We start from the raw sequence: 21,730 nt of genomic DNA, 5'->3' as shown, positions 1-21,730 counted from the left end.
GACCCATTATAAGCCTGTGAGGTACACTGGAGTTTATTTCCACTCTGGGTTTAAGCATGAAGTTTTTCCTCTTTTGATGAAGATTAATTTATTCTATCACTAATAAATATCAGTAACAGAAACACAAGCAGGATTGGGCTGTCTGATGAAAGTTCTCAGCCAGAGACATCAACTGTTTATTCCTCTCGATAGATGCTGCCTGACCTGCTGCGTTCCTCCAGCATTTTGTGTGCATTTGTTGCTGAAGTAATGTGAAGGGCCTTTATCATGAAGGGATTTCAGTAAGGACCTTTTGATAGTAAAGTACAGAAGCAAGTGTGGCTCAGTATGTCCATGGAATGGGACTGTTTACCCTATGGGTATTCTCCATTTTGATCCACACACACCAGGGATCCTCACAAGTCAGTAAGGACCATCTACCCTATCCCACTTTCTAGTATGATCCTTTATCTCCTGATTTCCTTATATCGAGGAATCTATTGTTGCCACTGAAATTCTCCATCCCACTGTTTACCTGTCTGTGGCCTTCTGGATTGCGCCAATGAAGCCCAGCGGATGGTGTGTAACAACACCATCTTCTCTTTGGGAATGTGGCAGATGGCTACGATTTATCAAATTCCCTAACATTGGGGGTAACTCGCTCTTTCTCTCTGTCATATCAGAACTGGTAACTTCCGCCTGTCATCTTGTGACATTAGCTCAGCTTTTCCCGCTGCATTCATACAGTCCGACCAGCTGGACATGCCCAACACACCTGCCGCTAGCTACACATAGCACCACATAGGATGAGGAGAATGTTAAATGATCTGCCAGAGGAAATGGTGCATGCAGATACAATTTCAACATTTAAGGGGAGTTTGGATTATCGTGTGGAGGGGAGGAGTATGGACGACTCTGGTCCAGGTGCAGATCGAGGTGACCAGGCAGAATAATACACTGTCATAGATTAGGTGGGCCAAAGGGCCTGCTTTTTATGCTGTAATGCTCTATGACTTTATGGCATGTACAGTGCCTCCTTTGTTTACCAATAGCTCTTTCTGCTGAATCAGAAAAGAACTAGGAATGAATTTTAAAACATTTTTGTTGCATATTGTAGGTTGCGCTATCCAATTTAACAAGATCGTTGTGTTTATTGGCCTACATTGGCGCCTGGTTCTGAAATGCCTCCATTTTTGATAATACTTCCTCGGCTTCAAGCAGCAGCTAGGTCGAGGACCCCCTCCTTAGTCCAGGCAACCACAAAGATCTCAGTACTGCACTAATTCGGGCCTGTTGCCTAGGCCTTGAGTTCCCACACCCAACTCTTTGTAAAATCTGCGTTTTGTTCATTCATCCTTAAACTTCTGTGTGTAGCTTGGTGTCAAACTCCATTTGATAATGATCATATGAGGTACTTTGGGCTGTTCACTGCACTAACAGCATGGACAAGTTGGGCAGAGAGCCTGCATCCATGCTGTGTAACTATGACTGTGTATAATTGTTTGTGTCTGTAGAAGTACAAAGAATAGAAAACTACATACAACATTGCTCAGACAGTTGTATCTTCCTGTTAATAACTGCAGAAGCATCAGTCGAAATACCAGAGTTTGACTCCAGCCTTAAAGGTGCATTCATTATCAATGATTCAAAGGTCCGAGAGCGAATCAGAAAAAAAACCAAAGTTAAGGACTACGGTGTCTGATAAGGTATTTGGAGAATTGTGCAAAATTGAGACTGTGCCTGTAAATGTCTTGAATATGTTTATATCTGTAGCCTAGAGAGAACTGAACATGGAGTGACTCAAAAACAGGAGGCCAGGAGTAAATTAATTCATTAATGAATGTCAAGAAAGTGCTAAGTTTATATATGTCATATTTTGAGTTACTTAATTTCTGTGCCTACTTATTACAGTAATGTAATAAGAAATTTGCAACATTAATGGCCATTCAGTCCTACATCTTTGTGCTGGTATATCACACCACATGGTTCATGGTGGCCTTGGTTTAAATACAAGGATTTTCATCTCAAATCCTGTGCAAGTGTCACCCCTCCTTTCCTTTCTTCTATGGTCCACTGTCCTCTCTTATCAGATTCTTTCTTCAGCCCCTCTCCTCTTCCACCTCTCACCTTCCCACCCACCCACCCACCTATCCTCTCTCCTGATTTCATCTATCACCTGCTATCTTGTACTCCTTCCCCCACCACACTTTTTTTTTCAAATTCTGGTTTCTTACTCCTTCATTTTCAATCCCGATGAAGGGTCTCAGCCCGAAACACCGACAGTTCATTTCAATCCATCGATGCTGTCTGACCTGTTGAGTTCCTTGTTTGTGTTAGTCAAGTTTTCCAGCGTTTGGAGAATCTCTTGTGTTTATGATTAGCCACTTAAGAAATTTGCTTTGGAAACTGACAAGGCCATTTGTTTCACTGATGATTATCAATCTATTTCTAATTAATTAAAATAGCAGCCCCTTCTCTTCTGCCTACAATACATCCAGGGTTCTCTTGCCTGTGACAGTGCATCAGCAGGCACGTTACCTTTGAGAAAACAAATTTCTGTAGGGAAGCATCTCTATTTGTAATGTAGGGTTCACTGGGGAAAAGAAGGGTTTGGATTACGGAAAATAGCAAATCAGATTGTTTTCTAGGAATACAAACACTCCATAGCAGATGGGTACACTATAATTCAGTTTCTAAAATCAAACTAGTCTAATTTGTAAAGGAATGCAATAGGAAAATTGAGATGTTATGTAAAACTTGTACAGTTACAGGCTGAGACAATGGCACAGCAGTTGCTGCTGCTACCTCAGACTAGGGATTGATCCTGCTTTTGAGACAGTCTGTGTGGAATTTACATGTTCTCTTTGACCCTGTAAGGATTTCCTCCAGCTGTGGTCGTCTTCTCCCACATCCCAGTGACCTACCGGTGGGATAATTGTTCACTGTAGGTTGGGTTAGCAGTAAAAAGAATCAAAGCAGACTTGATGGGCATGTATGAGATAGATGAGTTTCAGGGTTAGGAGGAGGTAAGAAGATGGAGACTGTGACAAATGAGATTGGTCCCTTGGGAGCCAGCAATCACTGGGTCAGAAGTATTCTTCTGTTTTAGGTATAAGATTAGACATTGGTTAAACTGTACCCAGAACACTGTGGTGGATAAATAAAGACTGTAGATACTGGAAATATGAGATCAAAGCTGAAAATTCTGAAGATATTCGGCAGGAAAGACAATGCCTGTGGAGAAAGAAATGTAGAAAACAGGTTTATTCTCCATATAATGAAAAGGAAGTAAAGCCTTCAGAAATGGTGCAGAGAAGCCCCTCCATAGACGTTGCCTTACTTGCTGAGTTCCTCCAGAATTATGGGCATGTTGCTCAAGATTTCCAGCATTGGCAGAGTCTCATGTGTTTATCACAAAATCTCCAGCCTGTTGGTGAGATTTTGTCTGCCACAAATGATGGGACAGATCTCTGGGAAATGAAGGCAAGCTGGTGCCTTGACAGCAGTCCACAGCTAATGAAAGGAATTTGGATGGGTGATATACAGTAAGGTATAATTTCTTCCGACCAAATAAATAGGCCATGTCAATATTAATATAATAATCCTGCAACTGTTGCTGTTTCCTCATCATCAATGAGATGTTTCTGCTTATAAATGCAGGGAGTTCTAGCAAGAGCACATTCAAGACAGGATGCAGAAGGAGAGAATCACCTGGGGAATCAGCTTTTGAGTGACGTACAGCTTAACATAGCTACAGAAACTTTCATGCCATCTGTCAGTGCTCAGACACAAACAGAAGTTACTCAAACCACACCAGATGAAGTCAACCTTGGAGATAATCTCCAGCAGGAAACGGTCAGTCCTTCATGATCAATAGAGGAGCAGAGACAAGGATGTAGTAATTTTGAGAATGGAGTTAATTTGTCTCCAGAGTGTGAGTTCAGGGTTTTACATAGAACTCTTCAGCACAGTAGAAGCCCTAAATCCCACAATGTTGTGCTGACCTTTTAATCTACTTTAAGATCAATCTGACCCTTCCTTCCAAGGTAAACCCTCCATTTTTTTTATCATTTATGAGTTTCTTAAATACCCCTAATGTAACTGCCTCTATCAACACCTCTGGCAGGGTTTACTCTCTGTAAAACAAAAACTTACCTCTAAAATATCTATATTTTCCTCCAATCACCTTAAAACTATGCCCCCTGGCTTTATCCATTTCTGTCCAGAAAAAATCCTACCTCGCTCAACCTATCCTCATGAGACATGGTCTGTAATCCAGACAGCATCCTGGTAAATCTCCTCTGCACCCTCAGTAAAGCTTCTATATCCTTCCTTTAATGAAGCAACCAGGACTGAACACAATATTCCATGTGTGGCCTCACCAGGGTTTTATAGCACTGCAACATTACATCGTGGCTCTTGAACTCTATCCCCCAACTAATGAAGACAACACACAATACGCTTTCAAAATCACTCTATCAACTTGCACAGCAACTTTGAGAGACCCTATGGGCATAGACCCTAAAATCCCTCTGTTCCTCCACACTGCCATTCACCTTGTACTCCACCTTTAATTTCAACCTTCCAAATGGTATCACTTCACACTTCTCTGGGTTAATTTCCGTCTGCCAATTCTCAGCCCTGCTTTGCATCCTGTCAAAGCAGGGCTGAGAATTGGCTTTGCATCCCTTTGTAAGTTATCATAACTTTCTACACTATCCACAACTCCACCAAACTTTGTGTCATCTGCAAACTTACTTAACCCACTGTTCTATTACTTGTCAGTCAAGAAGCCAGTCAGTCTCAACTGAAGATAGGCAACAGCTGGGAAAGCTCTGGACAGCGAGGTGATGGCACACATTGTGTGTGCTGCTTTTAATTAGTTCAGTCACCATGTAATTACATATTCCCAACTGTTATTACAATTATAATATTCATTGATATGCACCACTCATAGTAAGGACTAATTGTAAAATAACAAAAAACTGTTTGTGCTGGAAGTCTAAAGTCTTAAAAAAACAAATTGATAGAAGCACTCAACTAAGCAGTCAAGTAATATCTGTGGTGAAATAAGCAGTTAATATTTTGGCTGCAAAATATTGACCCCGTGTCAGGTTTGCCTTGGAGTTAAGTCATTGATAATAATTCATTGATGATGTCATCCAGTCACTGAGCTAATGAGAGCAGAGAGAAGTGTTGGGTATTTAATATTTCAGTTTTATATTGTTTGATTAAGCATCCTTTGTTGTTTACGTAATGTGCCGTGGGTCATATGTAAAAGTACGTGCATGGCATACGTCATCACACCACCTTGTCATGTGTGCACACCTCGCTTAAAGTAAAAACAAAGTTAGACTCGCATTCCAGACTCTCTTGTGTTTCTTTCAATTAGTTTTTAAGTTTTGGAGTAAGGAAACATAACAGTAGTGATAAGTAAGTTTGAAAATCAACCCAAGACAACTTATTGAAGTGCAGCCAGTCATTTGAGTTTAAAAAAAAGTAGTGCAACACATATCTCTTCAGAAGGGAGGTGGAGAACATGGCTGAATTTTTTAAAAAGGCAAAAAAAAGGACAAATTCACAGGTCCATAAACAGTGAGTACTGGGTGATAATAATCATAAATTTGAAAAATTCTGAAATGACTGGCTACATTGGAAAGATAGACGCATTCCATTGCACAAGAGATAACTGGAGTACGCATACTGAGCAAATTGAGCTACATTTCGAAGCAAATGAAATAGCCAATTAGAAGCAAGCGTCAGTTTTGCTGAGTGAATTGGGTTAAAGGCATGCAGTTTACTTAGAAGTTTAATTGCTCCAACCAAACCAGTCAAAATATGCTGATATCATGAAAGTAATGCAGGATCAGTTAGAACCAAAAATATTGTCTAGTGTAGAACGCTTTAGGTTTCATAAGAGGAGTCCATTTCAGTGTATGGCTGAATTCAAGAAATTGTCTGAGCATTTTCGGTTCAATGATGGGCTTAATGATGCACTGAGAAATTATTTACGGTGTGGAATATTATACAAAAGCATTCAAAAATTGATCCTAACTGAAACACAACTTACATTTAAAATAGCAGTTGAAATTGCTGTTGCAATGGAAACTGCGGCCAAAGACGCAATTGAGTTGCAGTCAGGAATGAGAAAAAGAAAGAAGGGGGAGGGAGACAAAATACCATAATTTAGAGAAATCGATGTTCATACTGTCAAGTTGGAGGCTACCCAGACAGAATATGAGGTGTTGCTCCTCTGATCTGAGTTTGGCCTCATCGTGGCAGTAGAGGAGACCATAGACTGATGAGCCTGAATGGAAATGGGAAGTAGAATTAAAATGGGTGGCCACTAGGGAAATCACACCAATTGTAGAGATGGAGTAAAGGTGCTGGACAAAATGGTTCCCCAGTCTACAACAGGTCTCGCCAATGTAGAGGGGGTCGCACCAGGATCACTGGATACAGTAGATTTCTCCACAGACTTGCAGGTGAAGTGTAGCCTCACCTGGAAGGACTGTTTGGAGCCCTGAATGATGGTGAGGGAGGAGGTGAAGGGGCCTGTGTAGCATTTGTCCTACTTGCAGGGGTAAGTGCTAAGAGAGAGATTAATGGGCAAAGATGCATGGACATGGGTATCACAGAGAAACCAATCCCTGCGGGGGAGGGAATGGTGTTTCTCCTGGTAGGATCTCATTGAAGACAATAGAAGTTAGGGAAAATGATGTGTTGGATGCTGACGCTCGTGGGGTGATTGGTAAGAACAAGGGAAGTTCTATCCCTTTTATGGTGAAGGGAAAATGGGGTAACAACACTTGATGAGGAAATGAAGGACATAATGTGAGATGGTAGAGGAAGAGAGGACATTTCAGATGTTCTGGAAAGGAAAGCCTCATTCTGAGAACAGATGCAACAATGACCAAGGACCTAAGAAAAGAAAATGACATTTTTACAAGTGACAGGATGGGAAGAAGTATAGGCAAGACAGATGAGAGTGTCTGTGGGTTTATAAATGATCAGTATATAGTATACTGATCAAATATCAGTAGACAGTCTGTCTCCAGAAATGAACACAAAGAGATCAAGAAAGGGGAGAGAGCTGTCAGAGATGGATAGTCATAATCTTTCCCCCAGATGGAAATGTCCAGGGCTAGACGACATGCCTTTAAGGTGAGAGGGGGCAAGTTTAAAGCGGATGTGCAGGACAAGTTTTTTACACAGAGAATGGTGGGTGACTGGAACGGAGTGCTGGGGTCGTGGTGGAAACAGTGGAAGACAGTGATAGTTAAGAGGCTTTTAGATAGTTACATGCATATGCAGGCAACGGAAGGATATGGTTCACAAATAATGTACAAGCAGAAGTGATTTGGTTCAATTTGGCCTTGTGCTTGCTGTAGATATTCTGGGGCAAAGGGCCTGTTCCTGTGTTGTTCTATTTTCTATTCTGGGTATCTGAACACCAAGCATCACAGTGTGCTGAAGTTATATTTATTACGGGTGATATGGTGCAGGCATCATGAAGGATGGGTCTGGCCATATTTCAGTCATTCCGACTATTTCCAGCTTCCCATTTACTTTTGAAGAAGCATTTTGCCGGAAGTGCTTTCTTTCAGCAGCTGTTGCTGATACCACACTTTAGATTGTCAGGAAAGTCTCTCTGTCCGGAGAATGTGAAGCTAACTGCCACAGGGTGTCATTGAGAGATCGGCTTGAGATAAATCTGAACTGCCACAGGGTGTCATTGAGAGATCGGCTTGAGATAAATCTGAACCTGACCCTGTGAAAGATGTGTAAGGCTCTGATGAAGAGGTCTGAAAAGATGGTTTTGTAGAATAAAAATGTTGGCAATGGTAAGTTGTGCCAATTGCCCTCTCCCTAGAAGTCACTTATTTCAACATAAAACTGGAACTACCCCAGTTCTGGAAACATAGAAACATGGAAACATCGAAAACCTATGGCACCATACCTTCGAACTACCTAGGCTTTACCCAGAGCCCTCTAATTTTCTAAGCTCCATGTAGCCATCCAGGGTCTCTTAAAAGACCCTATCGTTTCCATCTCCACCACCACCGCTGGCAGCCCATTCCATGCACTCACCACTCTCTGTGTAAAAAACTTACCCCTGACATTTCCTCTGTACCTACTTCCAAGCACCTTAAAACTATGCCGTCTCATGCTAGCCATTTCAGCCCTGGGAAAATGCCTCTGACTATCCACACGATCAATGCCTCTTATTATCTTGTACACTTCCTCAACTCTCCCTCACTTAAATCCAAATCACTCGCTAGTCTCGACACCATCAAATGGTGTTGAGGTCCTCATCGATGTCGACAATGGAAGAACGCACACCTCTATCAGGTCACCTCTCATCCTCCGCCGCTCCAAGGAGAAAAGACCGAGTTCACTCAACCTATTCTCATAAGCCATGCTCCCCAATCCAGGCAATGTCCTTGTAAATCTCCTCTGCACCCTTTCTATGATTTCCACATCCTTCTTGTAGTGAGGCGACCAGAACTGAGCACAGTACTCCCAAGTGGGGTCTGACCAGGGTCTTATATAGCTGCAACATTACTTCTCGGCTCCTAATCTCAATCCCACGATAGGCCAATGCACCGTATGCCTTCTTAACCACTTCTAGTGGACATTACTGACCAGCAGCTGTTGCTCTGGCCCAGTCCCATTGATGAAATCCTTTTGCTTATAAATACAGAGACTCCCAGCAGAAACTGGTTCCAGTCAGGATGTGGAAGGAGAGAATCACCCAGGAGGACAACCTTCAAGATCACGGAGTGAGGTGCACTTGATTTAACTACAAAAGTTTCTTCTCCATTCAAGTTTATTGTTGTCGCAGGTATCAGTGGCATGCAAATTAGCTGTTTGCAACAGCAGCACAGTATATTATTAACATGAGAAACATAAGTTAACATAACTTACACAAAAGCAAACAACAAAGTAAACTTAACAATACTAGTGCAAGGTCGAGAGACAGAGAGAGAGAGAGAAAAAGAAATATAATCGGAAGTGGTGCTATGGTTTGTCAGGTCAGTTCAAAATCCTGATGGCCGTGGAGAAAAAACTGTTGTTGAACCTTGAGCTGTGGGTTTTCAGCTTTCTATGCCTCCTGCCTGATGGCAGCAGCAAGAACAGAACATGGCCTGAATGGTGAGGATCTCCAATGATGGATGTCTCCTTCCTGAGACATCACCTCTTGTAGATGTCCTTGATAGTAGGGAGTAGATGATGGAACTAGCTGAGTCCACTAGTCTCTGCAGCCTCTCGTGTTTCTGCACACTGGAGATCAGACCATGATGCAACCAGTCAGTTCATGGGTGATAGGGTATCCAGCAACCCCCCCCAACAGTTAACCTTTACCCACTGCAATTCACTAACCACTAAAATGGGTCAATGGCAGTCTCCATCTCCCAGGCTCTATATTCATCCCTGGAGCAGCTAGAACATAGTTTATTAACTACAGCTTCACTTTCAATACTCTAAAAGCAAACTCATCTCCAAACTCCTAGACCTGGGAGTCAACACCTCCCTTTGCAACTGGCTCCTTGACTTCCCGACCAACGGACCTCAATCAGTAAGGATAGGCGGCAACACCTCTGCCACGATTATCCTCAACGCTGGTGCTCCACAAGATTGTGTCCTCAGCCTTCTACTCTACTCCACGTACACTCACGACTACGTGGCCAGATTTTGTTCGAATTCCATCTACTGGTTTGCAGATCATGCCACCATTGAGGGCCGTATCTCAAATAGCGATGAGTCAGAGTACAGGAAGGAGATAGTGACATTATGTTGTGACAACAACCTTTCCCTCACTATTAGTAAAACAAAAGAACTGGTCATTGACTTCAGGAAGGGGGACAGTGCAGATGTTTCTTTTTACATCAGTGGTGCTGAGTTCAAGAGGGTTGAGTGCCTCAGGTTCCCAATGATCTGGGCAACTGTGGGTGCTGGAAATCTGGAGCAACACACAAAATGCTGGAAAAACTCAGCACTCAGCATTTACATACTTTCCTTCCCCCTCTCATCCAGATTCACCTATAACCCACCAAATAGTGCCCATCCCCCTTACCCCTCTCCCCCAACTCTTTTATTCTGGCTTCTGTCCTCTTTCTCTCCAGTCCTGAGAGTCTCAGCCTGAAAAATCAACTGTTCATTTCCCTCCGTGAATGCTGCATGACACCCCTCCAGCATTTTGTGTCTTGTGTCAGCAATGGCCTCTTTCTGGTCCCATCACATTGACGCGACGACCAAGAAAGCTCACCAGCATTTTACTTCCAAAGGAGGCTAAAGAAATTTGGCAAAAGCCTGAAAGCATGCACTACCAGGCTCAAGGGCGGCTTCTATCCTGTTGTTAAAAGACCATTGTAAGTTACCTAGTATGATAAAATCGATTCTTGACCATACAATCTATCTCATTGTGACCTTGCACCTTATGTCTACCTGCAAAGTACTTTTATCTGTACTGAAAATGTTTATTCTGCATTCTTTTATTACCTTACCTGCCTCAGTGTATCGTTTCATGAATTGATCTGTATGAACAGTATGCAAGACAGGTTTTTTACTGTATCTTGGGACATGTGACAATAGTAAACTAACTTACCAATTTAAAGAACTGCCCAAAACTGAGGCTACACCAGATGAAGTCCATACCAAAATCCATGATTGGCAGAAAGTGTTCTCTGTTCCATGTGTAACCATGGAGATGGAGGTTCAAGGCAGGGGGTACTGATTTTGAATGCATGGCGAAGTAGAGTTCAGCAGCTCCCCATGTTTAAGTGTGCCTTCCTGTAATGAATTTTGTTCAGTGGAGGTTTTCACCTTGGGTAAGCTAATCCTGCATTGCTGGCAAGAGAGGCCACAAAATGAAAAGTCTGGAAATACTGCTATTCTCCATGGCAGCCACATAACTGTTGGCGTAGGCACTGCACACACCTGTCGACTCAGGCAGTTTTTGACGTACAGGCTGATAATCTTCCTGTGATCGTTGTTCATGGATCCTGGTTCCCCTGCTGACTAATAAGGTTGCTTCACTGGGAGTTGGCATGGACCTGATGGATGTCTTCTCCCTCTGTTGTTACAAATATAGGATAAGAAATAAGAGACAGCATTGTTAAACTGCAACCCGAACACAGTAGTAGATAAGGAAGAGCTTTAGACCTGGAAATCTGAAAAATAAACAGAAAATGCGGGAGATTGTCAGCAGTTCGGCCACGTCTGTGGAGAGGGAAACACAGATCACACTTTGAATGCCAAAATAATGGATAGGCTACAGAACCACCAGAAATAGTGAATAAAAGAATCACAAACTTTCCTGAGCAACACACGTAAAATACTGGAGGAACAGATAAGTTAGAAAGGCATTTAATTAGAGTAAGGGGAATTATGAGGCTATCAGGCAGGAAGTTGGAAGCTTAAATTGGGAACGGATGTTCTCAAGGAAAAGTATGGAAGAAATGTGGCAAATGTTCAGGGGATATTTGTGTCGAGTTCTGCATAGGTATGTTCCAATGAGACAGAGAAGTTATAGTAGGATACAGGAACCGTGGTGTACAAAGGCTGTAATAAATCTAGTCAAGAAGAAAAGAAAAGCTTACAGAAGGTTCAGAGAGCTAGGTAATGTTAGAGATCTAGAAGATTATAAGGCTAACAGGAAGGAGCTAAAGAAGGAAATTATGAGAGCCAGAAGGAGCCATGAGAAGGCCTTGGAGGGCAGGATTAAGGAAACCCCAAGGCATTCTACAGTTATGTGAAGGGCAAGAGGATAAGACATGAAAAAATAGGACCTATCAAGTGTGACAGTGGGAAAGTGTGTGTGGAATCGGAGGAAATAGCAGAGGTACTTAATGAATACTTTACTTCAGTATTCACTATGGAAAAGGATCTTGGTGATTGTAGTGATGACTTGTAGTGGACTGAAAAGCTTGAGCCTGTAGATATTAAGAAAGAGGATGTACTGGAGCTTTTGGAAAGCATCGAGTTGGATAAGTCGCCGGAACCAGATCAGATGTAACCCCAGGCTACTATGGGAGGCGAGGGAGGAGATTGCTGAGCCTCTGGTGATGATCTTTGCATCATCAATGGGGGCGGGAGAGGTTCCGGAGGATTGGAGGGTTGCGGATGTTGTTCCTTTATTCAAGAAAGAGAGTAGAGATAGCCTAGGAGATTATAGACCAGTGAGTCTTACTTCAGTGGTTGGTAACTTGATGGAGAAGATCCTGAGAAGCAGGATTTATGAACATTTGGAGAGGTATAATATGATTAGGAATAGTCAGCATGGCTTTGTCAAGGGCAGGTCATGCCTTACGAGCCAGATTGAATTTTTTGAGGATGTGACTAAACACATTGATGAAGGAAGAGCAGTAGATGTAGTGTATATGGATTTCAGCAAGACATTTGATAAGGTACCCCATGCAAGGCTTATTGAGAAAGTAAGGAGGCATGGGATTCAAGGGGACATTGCTTTGTGGATCCAGAACTGGCTTGCCCACAGAAGACAAAGAGTGGTTGTAGACAGGTCATATTCTGCACGGAGGTCAGTGACCAGTGGTGTGCCTCAGGGATCTGTTCTGGGACCCTTACTCTTAGTGATTTTTTTATAAATGACCTGGATGAGGAAGTGGAGGGATGGGTTAGTAAGTTTACTGATGACACAAAGGTTGGGGGTGTTGTGGATAATGTGGAAGGCTATCAGAGGTTACAGCGGGACATTGATAGGATGCAAAACTGTGCTGCGAAGTGGCAGTTGGAGTTCAACCCAGGTAAGTGTGAAGTGGTTCATTTTGGTAGGTCAAATATGACTTTAGAATATAGTATTAATGGTAAGGCTCTTGACAGCATGGAGGATCAGAGGGATCTTGGAGTCCAAGTCCATAGGACGCTCTAAGCAGCTGCGCAGGTTGACTCTGTGGTTAAGAAGGCATATGGTGCATTGGCCTTCATCAATCATGGAATTGAATTTAGGAGCCAAGAGGTAATGTTGGAGCTATATAGGACCCTTAAGATAATGAAAGAGTTTGAATAGGTAACATATACATCATCTTCTGACCAGGAATAGGTATATCGATATTAGATTGTCACAAAAAATTCTATAAAGAGATCAGAAGACATTCTCCTACCTATGGAGTAACATGGTGGAACATACAGCCATGTAACGTAGATGAGGTTGAAGATGTGTTTAAGGGGAAACCAAAGAAGAGACAAAGCAATGCAAGGTTAACTGGCAAAAGTTAGAAGAAGTGTGCAGCTTGAACATTGATATCAAAGAGTTGAGGCTTAGAGGTCTATTTCCATACCATGTAATCAGTGTAATCCAACATAACCCTTGAATTGTCACATTCTTGATGAACATCATTACCCTACAATTGCTGCTGTTGCTTGATAATTGACGAGAGCTTTCTGTTTAAAAATACAGGAAGTTCCAACAGGAGCAGAATCCAGACAGGATGTGGAACGAGAGCATTATCCTGGGGATTCGACTTTGAGTGATGTTCAACTTGACGTAGATCCAGGAACCTCTGTGTCATCTCTGGGTGATCAGGTACTTTACAGAAACATCCCAAACTGGAACGATATCAAATGAATCCATCCTTGAAGATATTGGCTATCAGGAAGTGGTCAGTGCTCCATGAACAACTGAAGGGCTGGGACAGAGATGTAGTGATTTGTTTCCAGGGTGTGAATTCAGCATTTCCACCTTCACTGAATGCTGATCAATTGCAACTGGCTAAATCCATTGTCTTTTGCCCAATCAGTGCTGGTGTCACTGAAGAAAGAGACAGTTAATTGAACAGGTGGCGGTGTCCAGGGGAATTGTGGTGCTCACAGAGAGCAGCAATTTTAATTGACTCAGGCACCCCCACTATATTTGTGTCCCCTAATTATTAGAATTCTTTGTTTTTTGAGATTTGTCTTGTTCAGCTATCTTTGGAACTCCAAAATATCTGGCTTTCTTTTCTTTTGTTAGTAAAATGGTTGCATTTTTACTGGATTCTTGTATTCATTCTCCAGCAACTTATCTTGATGAACAAGTTAACAGCTAGCTATTTCATTCTTCCTATATTTTCAATGCCTTTTTAATTTCAGAATTATACCTATAAAAATTTTAAATATAAAAAATTCATTGGTATGTCACTGCTTAGAGGACAAGACTAAGTATGTATGTTTTGTACTATAGACACAAGGCAAGTTTGTTTCAGTTCTTTTCAGAAGTAATTTTACACCTGCATGACATCATTTTTTTTCCTTAAATGCGTTTATTAACACACAGTCAAAGGTTTTACCCCTGCTGTTAGATTCACAGTGTGAATGGACAGACATAATAACTATAAGTAAAATGTACCTGTAATAAGTAAATGTAATGTTTCAGTGAGGCCATCCTCATTTTTCTAAACCTGAGTGACTATAGGCCCAATCTGCCTAATTTCATCTGACAGCACAACTGTTAATCCAAGAACATCTTGTCTGGAGAATATTGCTTGTAGTTCCTGTTGTAAATACTTTTTTTCTTCAGTATGGAGGCTAAACTTCCCGCCTTTACTTCCGGAGAAAACTAAAGAAATTTGGCCTGTCCCCTAAAACCCTCACTAATTTTTATAGTTGCACCATAGAAAGCATTCTTCTTGGGTGCATCACAACCTGGTATGGAAGCTGTCCTGTCCAAGACCGGAAGAAGCTGCAGAAGATCGTGAACACGGCGCAGCACATCACACAAAGTAATCTTCCATCCTTGGACTCACTTTACACTGCACGCTGTTGGAGCAGTGCTGCCAGGATAATCAAGGACACGACCCATCCAGCCAACACACTTTTCGTCCCTCTTCTCTCCGGTAGAAGACTCAGGAGCTTGAAGACTCGTACGGTCAGATTTGAGAACAGCTTCTTTCCAACTGTGATAAGACTGCTGATATGGAAGTTGTCCTGTCCAAGACCGGAAGAGGCTGCAGAAGATCGTGAACACGGTGCATCCTTGGGCTCACTTTATGCCGCACGCTGTCGGAGCAGTACTGCCAGGATAATCAAGGACACGACCCACTCAACCAACATACTTTTCGTCCCTCTTCCCTCCGGGAGAAGGCTCAGGAGCTTGAAGACTCGTATGGCCAGATTTGGAAACAGCTTCTTTCCAACTGTGATAAGACTGCTGAACGGATCCTGACCCGGATCTGGGCCGTACCCTCCAAATATCCGGACCTGCCTCTCAGTTTTTTTGCACTACCTTACTTTCCATTTTCTATTTTCTATTTATGATTTATAATTTAAATTTTTAATATTTATTATCGATTTGTAATCCAGGGAGCAGGAAGCGCAGAATCAAGTATCACTGTGATGATTGTACGTTCTAGTATCAATTGTTTGGCGACAATAAAGTATAAAGTGTTACGTGCCTCAAGGAGATCTGTTTTCTTGTGAGAGTGATGTAATGGTCTTTTGGAGGTCACCTGATGTGATTTTCCCTCCAGTGTGAGGCCACGTGATGACATGTGCACCCTGTGTATATAAGGGTAGACCCCAGATGACGCAGTTTGTTTTTAGTTTGTAGATTTCCAGGTAGAACGTGCTGTGTCTCCGTTTCTGTTGCGTGTTTGGTTTTGTGACGCAGTTTCATTTTTGAAATGGTTGTGCGTTCTGTTGCAAGGTACAATATTATTGGACTGGAAATTTTTGGCTAGGTGTGCTGATTTACCCTATTCCAGCAGTAGAAGGGAGAGTGAAGACTTTATCGAAGTACAAGACTGAAGGATCGAGAGGAGTCGGCATCGTTTGGCAGTTCAACAAAGGATTGACCTTATTGAGTCTTCATTGAAGGAGTAGCGACCTGCATCAGAGATAACTCTTGCCAAAAGAGAAAAGAGATCATGCAAAGGTTTGCTCTCTAGAAACCAAGGTCAGTTGTTTTAAATTGTTTATTTGCTGCATCGTGAATCCTGTGGACAGAACCAGCTGGAAAGTCGCGTCTATGAAGAAATCCTTCTCCAGAGAAGTCTCTCCCATCTGAACGTATAAATCTGTTGGACTTTCGAATTTACCATTTTAAGGACTATATCTGACTTTATCGCTTTAAGAACTGTTTTTGCATTTAACGCTTTAAGAACCAGTGCCAAGTGATGATTTGTTGAATGGCTGCATAACGGTTAACATCTCGTTAAGGTTTTCGTTTGGTTTTTCCTTATTGTTTATCTGTACTTAATAAATGTTTGGTTGTTTTTATATAACTTGTCTCGATTGATATTCATTGTTGCCGGTTACATAACAAAAGTATAAAGTATAAGCCTATTCATGTTATTGGGATAGGGTCTCACTAAGGAATTGCAGAGCTCAGACTCGGAGTACTTTATACAATCATTATCTCAAGGTGCTGAAAAAATACCACCAACGACGTCACTACAAGATCTGCAAAATCCTCCAAGTTCACTGCAAGGATAAACTGTTCTCGCTGCACTTGGCTGGCTATATCAAGAAAACCACACCATTCACTTGCCCCAACACCAGACTTCTGAAACAGATACCCTTTTCTAAGTTCTGGAATAGGTAGAGAGGACAAGGTGGGCAGAGGTGAAGGTTGTGCTCAAGAGTCTCCAAGAGGAAATGCAACGTCCCCACTGACTACTGACCCATGACTGCTCAAAGTGGAGGAGAAGCACTCAGGACGGTATGTAGAACCTTGAGGAGATGCATTGTGAGTACATGGCAGTTTACATAAGCAGTAGAAGGTGCCCACCACCTCAAAAACTACCCAGATGCCAAGTCCATCTGTCCTATCAGTGGAAGAGTCTGCATTCTAACATTGGCCACATCTGACACCTCAGAGCCTACGAGAACCACAGGCAATTCTTCGTCATTCCCAAAGGTATGCCTCAGATGTAATTGAAATAAGGAGTCTGTGCTCTTGTGTTCAAGCCTCTTGCAGTAAAGGTTTTTTGCCTCACAAATAAGAAAGCTTGTGGGGTGTTAGCTTTCATAAGTCAAGGGATCGAGTTTAAGTGTCGCGAGGTAATGATGCAGCTCTATAAAACTCTGGTTAGGCCACACTTGGAGTACTGTGTCCAGTTCCGGTCCAGAGGAGATTTACCAGGATGCTGCCTGGTTTAGAGAGTATGCATTATGATCAGAGATTAAGGGAGCTAGGGCTTTACTCTTTGGAGAGAAGGGGGATGAGAGGAGACATGATGGAGGTATACAAGATATTAAGAGGAATAGATAGAATGGACAGCCAGTGCCTCTTCCCCAGGGCACCACTGCTCAATACAAGAGGACATGGCTTTAAGGTAAGGGGTGGGAAGTTCAAGGGGGATATTAGAAGAAGGTTTTTTGCTCAGAGAGTGGTTGGTGCGTGGAATGCACTGCCTGAGTCAGTGGTGGAGGCAGATACACTAGTGAAATTTAAGAGACTACTAGATAGGTATATGGAGGAATTTAAGGTGGTGGGTTATATGGGAGGCAGGGTTTGAGGGTCAGCACAACATTGTGGGCTGAAGGGCCTGTACTGTGCTGTACTATTCTATGTTCTATGTTCTAAATTGCTTCACACAAACTTTGTGATTTGCATGCAAGCATTCCAGATCCATCCAAACACTAAAGGCTTTCAATCCCTCAACATTAAAAAAAAAGTTGTCTTCTTATGTTTTGTCACCTTACCTCAATTTTCCAAATTCTTTTTCAGTGCCTCCATCCTTGGCTAGTCACACAGTCTATTTGTAGCTCCTACATCCTCTTTACAGCCAAAACTGCCACTCACCTTCGTATCATCAGCAAATATGGATATATTCCACTTGGTCCACTCATCCAAATCATTAGTACAGATGATGATCAGCTAGTGCCCAGGACAGATCCTTGTGGTACCTCACTGGCCATTTACTACAGCCCAAAAATGACACATTTATTCCTTTTCTACATCTTCCACCTGGTCACAAACCACACAAGCTTATTATCCCCAGTTTTATTTGCTCTAACGTTATTTGCTGATGTCTTCTGTGTTATCTGATTGAAGTCCTTCTGAAAGTCCAAATCTGTGGGTTCCCCTATGTATATTTTTCTAGTTACAACCTAACAATGATAATTGATCTGTCCTTCAAAATTTGTTCCATTAGTAGAATGAAAAACATACAGAGAAATCAGGTGTATAAGAAACTCACAAAACTTCCATTTGGTTGTGAGTTTCCATCTGTTAACAGTCATCGAACTGACCTGGATGTACAGGAGCCTTAGGTCCCACACCACCAGGTTCTGGAACAGTTATTATCCTGAAACCATCACTCACCTGAATCAACATGGATAACTTCACTCACCACAACACTGAACTGATTCTACAACCTATGTACTCACTTTCAAGGACTCTACAACTCATTCTATTGTATTTGCACAGTTTGGTTGGTTGTCCATCTTTGTGAGTGGTTTTTCATGGATTCTATTTGTGTTTCTTTGTATCTACTGTGAATGCCCACAAGAAAATGAATCTCACGGTAGTATACAGTGGCATATATGTACTTTGATAATAAATAAATGTACTTTACATTGGATTTGTCTCTGGAACATGAAAGCATGCTTGGTACACCATAGATGGCAGCTCCTATCACTTAAGATAAGATATAGGAGCAGAATTAGGCTATTGGGCCCATCGAGTCTGCTCCACGATTTCATCATGACTGATCCATTTTACCTCTCAGGCCCAATCTCCTGCCTTCTCCCTGTATCACTTCATGTCCCGACCAATCCAGAATCTATCAACCTCTGCCTTGAATAAATGCCTCCATAACCATCTGTGGCAAGAATTCCATAGGTACACCATTCCCTCGCTAAAGAAACTCCTCCTCATCTCCGTTCTAAAAGGACGCCCCTCTATTCTGAGGCTGTGTCCTCTAGTCCTAGACTCTCCCACCATAAGAAACATCCTCTCCACATCCATTCTTTCAAGGCATTTCACCAATCGATAGGTTTCAATTAGATATCCCCATCTTCTTCTGAATTCTATTGAATACAGACCCAAAGCCATTAAACGCTCTTCATGTGACAAATCATTCAATCCTGGAATCATTTTTGAGGACTTCCCTTGAACACTCTCATCAGCACATCCTTTCTAAGATAAGGGGCCTAAAACTGCTCACAATGCTCCAAGTGAGGCCTCACCAGTGCTTTTTAAAGCCTCAACATTACATCCTTGCTTTTATATTCTAGTCCCTATGAAATGAATGCTAACATCGCATTTGCCTTCCTCTCCACCAACTCATCCTGCAAATTAACCTTTAGGGAATCCTGCAGAAGGACTTCCAAGTCCCTTTGTGTCCCAATTTTTGAATTTTCTCTCCATTTAGAAAATAGTCTACCCTTTTATTTCTTCTAAAGTGTATGACAATACACTTCCCAAAACTATATTCCATCTGCCACTTCTTTCCCCATTCTCCTCATCCGTGTAAGTCCTTCTGTAATCTCTCTATTTCTTCAAAACTATCTTCTCCTCCACCTGTCTTCATATCGTCCACAAACTTTGCAATAACGCCATCAATTCCATCATTGGCACATAAAGTAAAAAGAATTGGTGTCATCACAGACTAATGTGGAACACCACTAGTCACCAGTAGCTATCCAGAAAAGGTACCCTTTGTTCCCATTCTTTGCCTCTTGCCAATCAGCCACTGGTTTATCCGTGTTAGTATCTTTCCTGTAATACCATGGGCTTCATATTGTCCACAAATTTTGCAATCATGCCATCAGTTCCATCTTCCAAGTCATTGACACATCAGGTAAAAAGAATTGGTCCCATCACAGACCAATGTGGAACACCACTAGCCATTGGTAGCCATCCAGAAAAGTCTCCCTTTGTTCCCGTTCTTTGCCTCTTCCATGTCAGTACCTTTCCTGTAAAACCACGGGCTCTTAACTTGTCAAGCAACCTCACGTGTGACGCTTTGTCAAAGGCCTTCTGAAAATCCAAGTACACAACATCAACTGACTCTCCTTTGTCTATCCTGCTTGTCATTTCTCCTAAGAATTCCAGCAGATTTGTCTGGCAAGGATTTCCTCTGAGGGAACCACCCTGGCTACGGTCTATTTTATCACGAGCCTCCAAGTGCCCTGAAACCACGTCCTTAATAATCAACTCCAAGGTCTTCCCAGCCACTGAGGTCAGACTAACTGGCCTGTAATGTCCTTTCTGCCTCTTTCTTGAAGAGTTGAGTGACATTCCTTCAGAACCATTCTTGAAAGATCATTACTAATGCTTCTACAATCTCTTCGGCCACCTCTTTCAGAACCCTGGGGTGTACAACATCTGCTCCAATCATCACTTGGTTGATGATTTTTTGGTTAGCATAAAGACCTCTCGTCAACTGCACTGGCCTGATTGCTGAAGCATTTCTGTTATCAATACAGGAAGTTCTAACAGAAAATTATTCCAGTTTGGAAGTGGGAGAAGATAATCCTTCATTTGAACTATCTTCAAGTTCAACAGCTGAGGTAAAAGAGATTTAATTGCTCAAACGTATCCTTCAGTAATGGCTGATCAAATACTTGTAGAATTGTCCCAAGTGGAAAGTTTATTCACGGGTTAGCCATCAGCAAGCAGTAACCAGCATGTGAGAATGAGTGTGTTCCTGGGAAATAAGTGGGGGAATGAGGCTGATGGATTGTTCTGATACCCACATAGACCTGAACAGCCACATTCTCTGTAATAAGGAGAAACTGAGAAATACAGTTCTTTAACATGCTGTTCCACTCTTCCTACCAAAAAACACCCATCTTTTACTTGATCCAGTATTTACGATTAAATTGAATTTATCTGGTTTTGACACTGTAAAGCTGACACACATGAGATAATTGTGGAGAATAATTTATTACAAGCCCCTTGGAAAATGAAGTAGTGTCATTTGGTACACGAACAAGATCCTTCCTAATAAAATTGCTTCTGTACTTTATAGCAGACAGTTGAACACCTTGGACACCATTAAGGGTTAGTGGATGAAGCATAGAGGCTAAAAAAATCCCTGGTTTGATGCCCAACTTTTGACAGATCTACTGAATGGCAAACAAGAATGATGTAATTGACTGCTGGGCCAAGTGGTTACTTGTTCATCATTCCCGAAGTTTTGTCTCCAGTTGCTTTATTGTATATTTATGTCATTGAAGACTGACCTTGACAATTCTGTTCCTTACTCATGTTCCAGTGTGACAATTGACCACTAACTTAACTGCTGTATTTGATACCTAATGCTTGACTTTCAGCTAGGAAAGGAAGCATCACATACACATGCACGTCCATCAGAGGCTCAAGGATCCCGGAAACCACCACAGCCCAGCAGCAATCAAATTGAGACTTCTGATCTGGCTCACCAGAAGGAAGACTTTTTTGCAAATATGATTGCATCAGCAATGAAAGAAGTAGAAATGGAACAAAGATCTGCAGAAGTGCAGGTGAGGGGGGGGTGAGACATATTTATTACAACACAAGTAAGAAGATCTGGTAGATCAGGTGCCATGGAATCCAGGGAGAGCTAATTAGGTCAATTTAAAATTGGCTGAGAGGAGAGAAGCAAAGATTGGCGGTTGAAATTTGTTTCTTAGAATGGAAACCAGTGACTAATGGCGTGCTGCAGGGATCAGTGTTGGGACTCTTGCTATTCATGATTTACATAAATGGTTTGGATGCAAATGCATAAGGCTTGATCAGTAAGTCTGCGGGTGACAGGGAATTTTGACAGATGACATAGGAGCAGAATTAGGATGTTGCATCTGCTCCACCATTCCATCATAG

This window comes from Mobula birostris, chromosome 6 (genome assembly GCF_030028105.1).
Source record: "Mobula birostris isolate sMobBir1 chromosome 6, sMobBir1.hap1, whole genome shotgun sequence".
NCBI lineage: Eukaryota > Metazoa > Chordata > Chondrichthyes > Myliobatiformes > Myliobatidae > Mobula > Mobula birostris.
This window is presented reverse-complemented; position numbering follows the sequence as displayed.